Source organism: Ursus maritimus, unplaced genomic scaffold (genome assembly GCF_017311325.1).
Source record: "Ursus maritimus isolate PB19 unplaced genomic scaffold, ASM1731132v1 scaffold_7, whole genome shotgun sequence".
NCBI lineage: Eukaryota > Metazoa > Chordata > Mammalia > Carnivora > Ursidae > Ursus > Ursus maritimus.
Window position 1 is genome coordinate 32834676 of NW_024426885.1, and position 12325 is coordinate 32847000.

A 12325-nucleotide genomic window follows, 5' to 3' on the forward strand; every position below is an offset into this window, starting at 1 on the left:
TTTTTCCTTCCCACCCTCCCTTCCTTCTTTTTTCCTTCCTTGCCTCTCCTTTCTTTTTAAAATATATAGGGGATGAGAGAACAAGAAGGTATTTAATTAGTGGGTGCCGCTTTATGAGGGTTGCCATGGAACACAAACCTGCTAAAATATGATTTTATAATTTTTTTTATGTTTTTTTTATCATATTATGTTAGTCACCATACAGTACATCCCCAGTTTCCAATGTAAAGTTAGATGATTCATTAGTTGCGTATAACACCCAGTGCACCATGCAATACGTGCCCTCATTACTACCCATCACCAGCCTATCCCATTCCCCCACCCCCTCCCCTCTGAAGCCCTCAGTTTGTTTCTCAGAGTCCATAGTCTCTCATGCTTCATTCCCCCTTCTGATTACCCCCCCTTCTTTATCCCTTTCTTCTCCTACCGATCTTCCTAGTTCTTATGTTCCATAGATGAGAGAAATCATATGATAATTGTCTTTCTCTGCTTGACTTATTTCACTTAGCATTATCTCCTCCAGTGCCGTCCATGTTGCAGCAAATGTCGAGAATTCGTTCTTTCTGATAGCTGAGTAATATTCCATTGTATATATGGACCACAACTTCTTAATCCAGTCATCTGTTGAAGGGCATCTCGGCTCCTTCCATGATTTAGCTATTGTGGACAATGCTGCTATGAACAATGGGGTGCATATGGCCCTTCTCTTCACTACGTCTGTATCTTTGGGGTAAATACCCAGTAGTGCAATGGCTGGGTCATAGGGTAGCTCAATTTTTAACTTTTTAAGGGACCTCCACACTGTTTTCCAGAGTGGCTGTACCAACTTGCATTCCCACCAACAATGTAGGAGGGATCCCCTTTCTCCACATCCTCTCCAGCAATTGTTGTTTCTTGCCTTGTCAATTTTTGCCATTCTAACTGGCTTAAGGTGGTATCTTAGTGTGGTTTTGATTTGAATTTCCCTTATTTTATATTTTATATGTTTATCTGACACACAAAATTAACCAGCATCCTGTACTTATATTTGCCAAATGTGGGCATCCTGTACTTCCGGCTTGGTTTTTCCACTTCAGCCTCAGTAAGGGAATCTCTGGGAAGATAGCCACCACCAGGAGGCAGCCGGGTGCTGTGTTGACTCTAGATGCCAGCAGTCTCTGGGCTTCTGGGTAGCTCTGAGTGTGCCTTCCTTTCTCCTCCAATCCTCCCCATCCCCACGCCCAACTCAACCACAACTTTCCACTGCTCACTCCTAATCTTGCTTTGTTAAAATAGCTAAACTCTAGAAACATTTAAAACACTTTCTAAATGTAAAAGGAATCCGTAATATAACACACATTCTGCCTTCCTAGTTAATTGCAGTAACAAATTCTTTCTTCCTTTAAAAACCTGAATTTAGCTTAAAAGCTCCTGTCACTCACTCCGTTGACCTGGGTGTCCCCTCCCCTCCCTGCGTTCCCTCCTGACCTCTAACTGCACTGGCTCTTTGCTCCCTCCTCTCCCCACCCCTTCCTTCCTCTGCTTGTCACCATGGTTACATGGGGACCTGTTTCTGTGGTGCCCTCATCCATAGCTGGTTTCCGAGGTAATTTCCCCAGTGAATTCCAGCTCCTCTCAGTTATCTCTGCCCTCATCTTCCTCCAATGAAGAAAAAAAACTGGGAGAGAGAGAGGAAATCCCAGCTACTCAGGTATCAAAATTCTATCTGTAACCAGGAGATTTTCTCTAGGTAATGTTACCTCTTCCATTTGTTTTCCTTTTTTAAGGTAGAAAAGCCATTCTTGTCCCCATGCCTGTTACACATGTAACATTTAATTAATTAAGCACCTTTTGGCCTTGGGGCTATAATAACACCCAGTGACTGTTTTCTTCTTTAAATGCCTTCAATTCTGGAAGTTAAAAGGGTCCCTCCAAGATAGAAAAAGGCACTGAACCAAGATCACTGGCTCTGTCATGTGGGGGAGGCATCAATGTAGAAGGCATGAGCCTGGTCAGTCTGGGTCACAGAGGTTTTGGAGGATGGCCTTGAGCTGTGTAATGAGATGGTAAAGCTAACGGTCCCTAGAAAAAAAAACTTTCCAAGAGAGATGGAGTGGAAATATCTCCAACCGTTTTTAAGTGACAAAGATGACTCTAAAATGCGTTAGGTGAGACAACATGGAAGTGAAGATCAGAAACAGCAGTTTTGATGAGTATTTTTGGCTTTTGATTTGCTTGGTTTTTGGTGTGCTGAGATTCTGTGAGTTAGGTAATTTTCCATGCTCCTCATGAGCTACAGGATAACCTACTCAAATTATGCAAATGATCGTTCAAAGGAAGAGGCAGAATTATGTTAGTGTCTTCTATAATTCTATTGAAACTATGATTCATAGGGTCCATTCTCAAAGAAAACTTGCACCAAACGAACACAGTCGAAAGACATTTTTTTTTCTTTTAATGTCACGAAAGGCTGTAACTCACAGAAACACTTCTTAGAATCCCCATGTCCTCGCCCACCCACTCCCCTTCCACAGCTGCTTCTGGGCCTCTCTTCTAACACACAGATTCGGACATCCTCCTTCAGCCTGATCTGTGAGTTTCTTTGTGTTATTCTCTTCCCAATTCTGCCTCATGAGAGTCCCTAAAACAGGAGCCTGCTGAGAGGACCGTGGGAAAGGAAGAAACTGAAGAGAAAAAAGCAGAACCTTCTTTAGCTTACAGGGCCAGGGGAAGGACTGGAAATACATTGACATCAATGTTTTTGCCTGGTTAGACTTAACATTTTTTATAACAAAGCTAGCCATAATTTCCTTTAAGTATCTGAGCATCTGCCCCGACCGTTTGGGACAGTCATCTTATTAGGAATAATTCTTGGTATGCCATTCTTGACCCTACCTCTACATGTGAGGTGTAAGGAGTCTTGCTATTTTTCAAGGGCAGTAAAATTCAACTATACTCTGTCATCTCTGGCTTAACCAAAGAAGAACGGGAGGTAATGAAGCAAGTCCTCTCTCTGCATATTGCCCATACTCACCACCCTCTGAATGAGAACCCTACCTTCTGGAAAAGTAGATGGAGGGCAGGAGATCTATTGGGAAGATGAGATCAAAGTGTTTATATTATCCCTCTTTGTTGTGGAGGTGGTGGACATTGGTGGCACAGGCAATGTGTTGGTAAATCTGTTGGGGCATACAGGGAAGCATGGGTGACTGTTTCAGGCTGAATTTAATGAATTATTTCTATTCTGATTGAGTCATTAGGAGTTTATGTTCTAGTCTTCGGCTTTGCATGATCCAAATCGCTATTCTGGGGCGCCTGGGTGGCTCAGTCGTTAAGCGTCTGCCTTCAGCTCAAGGTGTGATCCTGGCATTCTGGGATCAAGCCCCATGTCAGGCTCTTCCACTGGGAGCCTGCTTCTTCCTTTCCCACTCCCCCTGCTTGTGTTCCCTCTCTCGCTGGCTGTCTCTCTCTCTCTCTCTCTGTCAAATAAATAAATAAATAAATAAATAAATAAATAAATAAATCTTCAAACCGCTATTCTGACTGTTCCTCTTGGGATGACCAGGCTTTGCAAGATTAATCTAATCTTCCAGGAGGCTGGACCATGGATTGATTTCAGGGAAGAATATCATTACTGAAAAGGAAATCTCTTTCCCCAAATCTCCTTTCCCGCTTTAGCTATACCTTTTCTAGGGACTACCCTTTGTGGTCCTGGTCTCCTGGAACACAGATGTCCACCGCAGATGCCACCGGATCACAGGGGCCACCTGCAGGAGTAGTCTGGTTCCGCTACCCTCTGCTGGCCACAGTGGGCATATTCTTCCAGTTAACCATTGGTCACGTCCCTCACCCCCAAGAGGCTGCAATTCTTACCCTCCAACTCTTCTTCCTCGGCAATCCCTCTTATTATTGAGGAGGTACCAAACCCTCGTATTATTAAGGAGTCTGGCATGGAGCCAGCAGCTTCCACCTAGAGTTTATCTAACATGCCCAGGAGAATGATTTTGGCACCCATCACAATGGATAATGGGTTATTTCTGGGAACGGCCGTGAAATATGTCCAGGAAATGTCTGAGCTCATCAACTATGCCCTGACTCATTCAGTTTGTTATCAGACGGTGATATCTCTTGACCTTGCCCCACAGATGATGATAGTTTCTATTTGGGAGCCTTTAAAGAGAAAACCTCTTTCTATAGCATAATAATAATTGTTACTGTTATAATTCATCTACTATAGCATCCTTGAAGCAGTAGCTGAGCATTGCAGAAATCTCAAATTGCAGAATCAAGTTGACCCTTTCAACTGAAAGTAAAGGGGAGAAGGTTTGGAAAGATGCAGATGGAGGTGAAATTGGATATCCTGAAGGTAAGGGAGACTAGGTTGAGATAGCCCAGTGTGCTGGGTTATCGGGGACCAGTAATACATGCCAAAGTTTACTGTATGTTTTAGACCTCCTCAGAATCTTGGGCTGGCCCCTCTGGCCCTTCCTAGCACACCAACGTAGGCTGGCAGTGCCGTGCTTGGGCTATACTTCTGAAAGAATCCACCTACCATATAACCTTTCTGCTTTGTCATGGAAAAGCCTTTGAGCAGATGTGTGTATATACAAGTGGTCTGCACTTTGCCCCTACACCAGTGTAAATATTGTAAGTATGACCATCTGGCTCATGTCATCGATGACTACATGGCATATTGGCCTCAGATTAGGAGGAAAATCTTCATCAAACTAACAGTGACATCTCCAAGGACTTAGGTCCTTTTAATCTCTCCATTTTGGGGGAGACTTCCCTTTAAAAAAGTTATCCAAATATTAAATGAAAAGAGTTTTTAAGGGTTGGGAATGTGGTGCAGATGGAATTGATTCAACTGGGTTCTATGCCAGGCTATGGAGCAGGTAAATGAGCTAAAAGAGAAGGGCAATAAGGCCCTGAGTGTGGGCAACATGGACGGAGTGTTACAGTGCTTCTCTGAAGCAATTAAGGTAGACCCCCAGAACCATGTGCTTTACAACAATTGCTCAGCAGCCTATGCCAAGAAAGATGACTGCCAGAAGGCTTATGAGGATGGTTGCAAAACTATTGACTTAAAGCCTGACTGGAGCAGGGGCTATTCACAAAAAGCAGCAGCTCTTAAGTTCTTACACCGATCTGAAAAAGCCAAGGGAATCTACAAAGAAGGTTTAAAACGTGAAACAAATAATCCTCAGCTCAAAGAAGGCTTACAGAATATGGAGGCCCAGTTGTGCAGAGAGGAAATTCATGAATCTTTTCAACATGTCCAATCTGTATCAAAATTCGGAGAGTGACTCCAGGACAAGGACACTGCTCACTGATCCTACCTACCAGCAACTGATAGAGCAACTATGAAACAAGCTGTCTGACCTGGGTAAGAAACTATAAGATCTCTGGATCATGACTACTCTCAGTGTCCTCTTGGGAGTCGATCCGGGCAGTATAGATGAGGAGGAGGGAGTTGCAACAGCTCCACCACCACCTTCTCTCAAAGAGGATACCAAGTCAGAGCAGTGGAAGAAGATCTCCCACAGAAGAAGCAGGTACTGAAAGAAAAAGAGTTGGGGAGTGAGGCCTACAAGACAAATGACTTTGACATAACCTTGAAGCACTATGAGAGAGCCAAGGACCTCGATCCCACCAACATGACCTACATGACCAGTCAAGCAGCTGTGTACTTCAAGAAGGGCAACTACAGTAAATGCCTGGAACTTTTTGAGAAGTCCATCAAAGTGGGGTGAGAAAACCAAGACGACTATCGACAGATTGCCAAAGCTTATGCTCGAATTGGCAACTCTACTTCAGATGAGAACAGGCGCGTTCAGGATGGTATGGCCATAGACCGCAACTCCTACTTCAAAGAGGAAAAGTGCAAGGATGTCATCTGTTTCTATAGCAAGTCTTTGGCAGAGCCCTGAACCCCAGATGTGCTTAAGAAATGCCAACAGGTGGAGAAAATTCTCAAGGACCAAGAGTGGCTGGCCTATATAAACCCAGACCCGGCCTTGGAGGAGAAGAACAAAGGCAATGAATGCTTTCAGAAAGGGGACCCTTCCCAGGCCATGAAGCATTATTTAGAAGCCATGAAACAGAACCCAAGAGATGCCAAATTGTACAGCAATTGAGCTGCCCACTACACCAAACTCCTGGAGTTTCGGCTGGTGTACAAGGACTGTGAGGAATGTACCCAGCTAGAGCCAACCCTCATCAAGGGTTACACATGGCGAGCAGCTGCACTAGAGAAGATGAAGGACTACAGAAAAGTCATGGGTGTCTACTGGAAGACGTTAGATCTGGACTCCAAAGGTAAGAAGGCAGCAGACAGTTACCAACGCTGTATGATGGCCCACTATAACCGACATGACAACCCTGAGGTGCAGCAGATAATGAGTGATCTGGTCATGCGGCTTATCCTGGAACCAATGCAGAAAGACCCCCAGGCACTCAGTGAACACTTAAAGAATCCTGTAATAGCACCGAAGATCCAGAAGCTGATGGATGTGTGGGTCTGATCACAGTTTGTTGCTGATTTGCTTACCATCTTCTTCCCTTCGCCCTCATGTGGAAAGAGGAGCTGGGGCTGCGGCAAGTAGCTCAGAGCAGAGACGAGAGCAAGGGAAAGCAAACAACTTCTCTCTGTATATTTACACAGACCTATGTGGAAGATACAAAGAGTCCTACTCACGTTACTTGTACCACCACTGCCTCGGAGCCCTCCCAGCACACGCATGGTCTCTTCTGCTGCCCTGGGGTTCCGTGTTCCCTTCCTCACCCTCAGTCACTGTCTCCTCTGCTCTCCCATAGTTGGTTATTTTTTATTTGAGGCGGTGGGCATGTATGAGGAGGAGAGGATGTTCTTCCCGACCTCAGGTCCCAACTGTCTTCATGTCGTTAACTCCACAAGCCCTTCTCCAATGAAACAAGCCAGTTGGGCATGGTTATAAAAAAAAATTTTTTAAAATAGTTTTTAGAGAATCAGATAAAGAATTCCAATAAAAGCAGTAGTAGCAGTCATGCATGCTTTGCCATGGCTCTTTTCCCCTCTGATATTGTTACTTAGTAATGTCCCAGGTAGTGGCTGTTCAATCAATGCATGCATCAATGTATGCAGATTATGATGACTTGGAACAGTGCTTTCAGTAACATGCACAAGAAGTAAGTCTTTATTATTTTAAGCCAGTAATATTTCAGTGTTACCAAAGTATTACCAAATAACCCAGCTTATCCTGACAGATAACAATCAGTGTAAGTATATCAGTGTAAGTCAATCACTAGGGCTCCAATTTCAGAGAGACCTGGTTTGAATACTGGTTCTGCTGTCTGTTAGCTGCATGCCTTAGGTAGACTTCTCTATATCTCTGAACTTCCATTTTTTCTTTAGAAAAAAACTGATAATAATAGCATTGTTGCAGGGGTTGAATGACTAAATACAAATAAAATATTCAGCATATGGTCTACACATAGTAAGTGTTCAATAAATGGTAGTTATTATTTTAAAAGATTTTATTCATTTATTTGTCAGAGAGAGAGAGAGAGAGAAGGCGTGCGAGAGAGCAGAAGCAGGGGGAGCGGCAGGCAGAGGGAGAAGCAGGTTCCCCTCTGAGCAAGGAGCCCGGTGACGGGACTTGATGCCAGGACCCTGGGATCATGACCTGAGCCAAAGGCAGATGCTTAACTGACTGAACCACCCAGGCGTCCCAATGGTAGCTATTACTATTGCTTTCAATCATTCACAATGTTTTAGCCTATTAGTCATAAATCAACAGGCCATGCAAAGACAGGAGGAATGTATGTGAACCAGTAGAGTTATTAAAGTCGATAGAATACTGCCTTTTAGGAGATATAAAAAGGGGTAAGCTCCTCAAACTTTGTGGTGAAAATATGTACACATATGACTATTTTGTGATGGTGAAGGGGGTTATATTTGGTCTTTTAAAATAGTATCTGTGCTTGTTCACACTCCATTCACAGAACAAGCCCTCTTTACTAAAACTTAGAGGATTCTGTGCTAAAAATATTCCATTCCCATTTGGTGTAGTGAAATGTCATATCCATTAGACACCAGCATACCAAATGCTGCTTGCAGATTCTCAACCCAGCAAACCCAAGTCAACAGGAAATTATGATCAACCTCAGCTTGTTCATACTGTACATCTTGACAGATTATTTTGGAGAATTATCTAAGGCTTAATTTTTATCTTACAGCTATCTTAGAATTATAACTCATGTACTCCAACCAACTAATATTTAAAGAGAAGAAATTGTGAGCCAGGGAGTGAAAGTGCCTTCTCAAGGTCACAAAACTATAAAGGTGGTTGTATTGGGCCAAGATCTCCAAACTTCCAAGCCACTTTTTTCTCCATTATAACAGAGAGTTACAGATTTTTCAGAGCTCTAAGGACCTGTAGGTTGATCTGATCCAGTTCTAACATCTTATAGAGAAAATTAAGAGCAAAAGAAACTCAATGTCTTGCTTTAGGTAATCCTTAAAGCTAGCACATTCCAAAGCTTTTGACGAACTTTTGTAACCACAGGCTTGGTGCTCCTGACATGCTGCTGATCGGTTCAATGTGGTTATTTAAAGCAGAGACCCAGCTAGTGGACTGGTGATGGGCTAGCAACATCACAATCACCTAAGGAATGTTTAAAAATAAAAATTCCTAGGTCCTGTTCTTTGAAGATTCAGTTTCAGTGGCTCTGAGGTAGGGTCCCAGGAACCCGTAGAGCTAGTTTGCTTTCTAAGGGGGTCCTGGGGGTGAAAACCAGGTCTGGGAACCATTATTAACAGAAGTCAGTGTTTTATGTTCTTCTCTTCTCTGCTGAGATTGATCTATGATAATTTCCAGCTAATGCCTAGATACCTGAGGGAAAGCTAAGTCAGGAAAAGTCCTGGGCCAGTAAAAAGCCTCTAAGATTTTAATCTTTAAGCCAAGCTCAAGGTGATTAGAGCAAGGAGAGAGCTGCCCTAGCCAGGTGAAGATTGATTTGAAGCTGAATCATATCCAGGAGAACAAAACGTGATCTAGGAATGCTTGCTCTCATCTCTCGGGGATGGGTGGCCACTGGATCAGAATTGGCAGCTTGACTTCACTTGGGAAAACATAATTTTGAAACAGAGGATATCAGTTTAAATATTTTAAAACAGAATGTTTGAGAGAACACCATTTAAAAACGTATATAGAAATTGTAACAGTGAATCATCATGAATAATAAACAAAGATGGGAGATTATATTTTGTCAAGTTTTGCAAAATAAGAGCTGGAAGGGCTCTTTGAAACCTTTTAGTGAAGGGATTCTAGACACTTCTAAGGCTGTGGCCTCTTCCGTGGTAACTCCAGCTCTCTAAGTTGAGATTCTCCACAGAGACCACACCTCTGGCTGATGACTTTTGTTGTTTTGTCTGTTCAGCATCCTTTCTTTCTTTTTAATAGCATTACAATTTCACTTTAGGGAAATACCCTTACTTCACTCTCATTGCAAATGGTTGTCACCCATGGGTTCTAGGGATGGGCATATGACCCATGCTTGGCCAATCAGAACCTTCTCTCCTTAGCCAGAACAATTGCTTCAGGGGTGGGCACTGGGCCAATGAGCATCAGCCCCAAACTTTTGCTAGAATTACTGGAAAAGGAGCACTGTCTTTCTATCAGGCATGGCTAAACTGGCAAGGTGTCCTGTTGGACCTGCTGATGGGTATCTCTCCACCATGAAAGGAGAGACTGACTTAGAAGTCAAAAATAGAGTCAGAGAAAAACAGATTTATGAAAATATCATCTGGGTATCTGGCCCAGATATTTCTGAAGCTATATGTATTTAAACTGGTTTAGTTGGATTTCAGCAACTTATAACCAAAAGAATCCTAACCACTCTTGTCTCCTCAGGGATCAGAACCTGGGTAGAGAAATGATTAATGATTAATTAACTTGTCTAAGTTTACAGAGTTGGTGAGTAGCCACAGTGAAATGTAAACCCAGTTCTGCCTGAGGCTAAAACACGTGTTGTTAATCATTATTTCCACTGCTTTAAAGAGAGAAATATTGTGGCCACCAATAGGATAGATCTACAGGCAAAAAGCAAGAAAACACTGGTCATGTTTCACTTCTCTTTTAGATCCCTACAGAACTTACTTTTGCCCCTTTTGTTGTTTTTGCATGCTGCCTTTTAGAAATAAACCCCAGAGGTATGTAAATCCTTTAAGACTAGGGATAACTTCTTGCTCATTTTTGATTTCTTCATACCATCTTCCATAGCACTTTGCCTATAGTAGATGTTCAAGAAATGTTTTTGATACAATTGAGCTTGTTACGTCCATTGGTGTAAATACCAATCAATAGTCCTAGGATGCTTAGAACATTCCAGGTTCTTGATTAGAGTGTCTATCTGGCAGTTTAACTAGAGTCCTGATTTTTTTTTTAAGATTTATTTATTTATTTGAGAGAGAGAGAGAGCACAAGTGGGAGGGGCAGAGAGAGAGAGAGGGAGGGAAAATCTCAAGCAGATTTGGTGCTAAGCACAGAGCCCGATGCAGGGCTTGATCTCACAACCCTGAGACCATGACCTGAGCCAAAACCACTGGTTGGACACTCAACCAACTGTGCCACCCAGCTACAGAAGAAGTCAGAGGCCTGAATTTTTAGTATAAATTTTGTCTTTAAGCACTTCTTAGCATGGTGCCACTGATGGATACTATCCAAAATTGAATCTTGACTTTGCTTCTTAATTGGCTGTATGACTGGACAAGTTACTTAGCTTTTCTAAGACTAAGCTTTCTCATTAGTACAACAATGCTCTTATTACAGAATCATAGAGGATGGAATGACAATACAGATAAAGCACTTAGTATGGTGCCTGGCTCATAGTAAATGCTTAATAAACGCACCTATTATTATAATGAAATTAAAATGTTAAAATATAAATTACAATATTAAATTAAAATATTAAAATTCCTAAAGTTTTTTTGTTTTGTTTTGTTTTTAGGATTGTTAAATATGTGTGGTAGACAGGGTTAAGGGAATGAAGGAGAAAGGACAGTTGTCTTGGGATCTGGCACTGTTGGGAGGACTGATTTCTGGGACACAGTTTTGCTGAGAATTATTGTTAAAAGCTTCAGCTAGGGAAGATGCTCCCCTTGGGGCCTCTCTGAGTAGAGCTGACCATGGATGTGGATCCCTCTTGGGGATAAAAATTTCAAAGGGCATAAACTTTCTGAAAGTGTTAGTATCAAGCTTCTTGCTCTTTGGGTCTCCATGGATTAATTAAATTAGTTCCCATCCTTCATTTTTGTGGATCAAGTTTTAGGTGGATTTGCTGCATGTGTTTGAATAAGGATTTACCCAGGAAATAAATTGTGTCTCTTTTATCTTCCGACCACCCCAGTTATACCTGGGAAGCAGGTGGGCTTGGCAGGTCTATTCTTTTGAGGTAACCCATGGCCAGGATTCTTTATGAGGCTGGAAATTTGCTATAGGGGAGGAGGCTGCTTCTCAGATATACAAATAGGAAGGCTGAAGCTAGCAGGCTTAAAGCTATTTCATTTCCAGCAGCTTTATGGATTTTCTACAAAGTAGGACTATTCCAGGGGATAGAGGGTGGGATGGGATAGAAGAATCATACAGTCCTGACCAGCAGGGATGTGTAACCTGGTAGGAGAGATGGATAGGTCAACAACCAACCATAACACAAGGCAGAATGAATTATAAGCCTTGCTTATGGTAGAAGCCATGTGCTGAGAAAGCTGGAGAAAGGAGAAACCACATCTAACTGGTTGGATGAAGATTAAGATGTCCAAAGGTAGAAGAGTAGGGAAAGGAAATTGTTGGTGGTTGGGGTAGTCTGGGCACAGAAGCAAGTACATGCTCAGATGAACAGGGATTGGCAAATTGTGAGCATGAAGGGAGTATGAGTGAAATGGAGGATGCTGGAGTAGAAGGAGAAGCTGGCCAGATTTTGAATTGCACCTTTAGGACTTTATAGGGCCACTTGAGGGTCTTCCTAGGCCTGTCGTGGTGCTGGATGCCCTGTGCCCTTGATAGTAATCATGTTAAAATGTGTCTACATCCCACACGAAGATCAACATGTAAGAACTGCATTGAGTGAGTTGAGCCCTCATTGACTAGCAGTATACCTACAGATGTGGTCCCAGGACCAGTGCCAGGCCAGGGGGAGTTTGGAATCAGTTCGGGATGGAATGAGTACACGACTTTAGAGGAAATATTGAGAAACTTCTACAGCAATTTGGCATTGCCACAATAACAAAGCATGTGATCATTTTTCTGGAATTCATTTTTATTCTGATTTCCAAAAATATTGGTCCACAACACAATGGAAAGACATT

General features: G+C 42.6%; 1 pseudogene; it reads left to right on the plus strand.

Annotated features, from left to right (window-relative positions):
* The first annotated feature begins 4865 nt into the window (after positions 1 to 4865).
* Positions 4866 to 6503, plus strand: LOC103668086 (annotated as a pseudogene).
* Positions 6504 to 12325: the final 5822 nt, after the last annotated feature.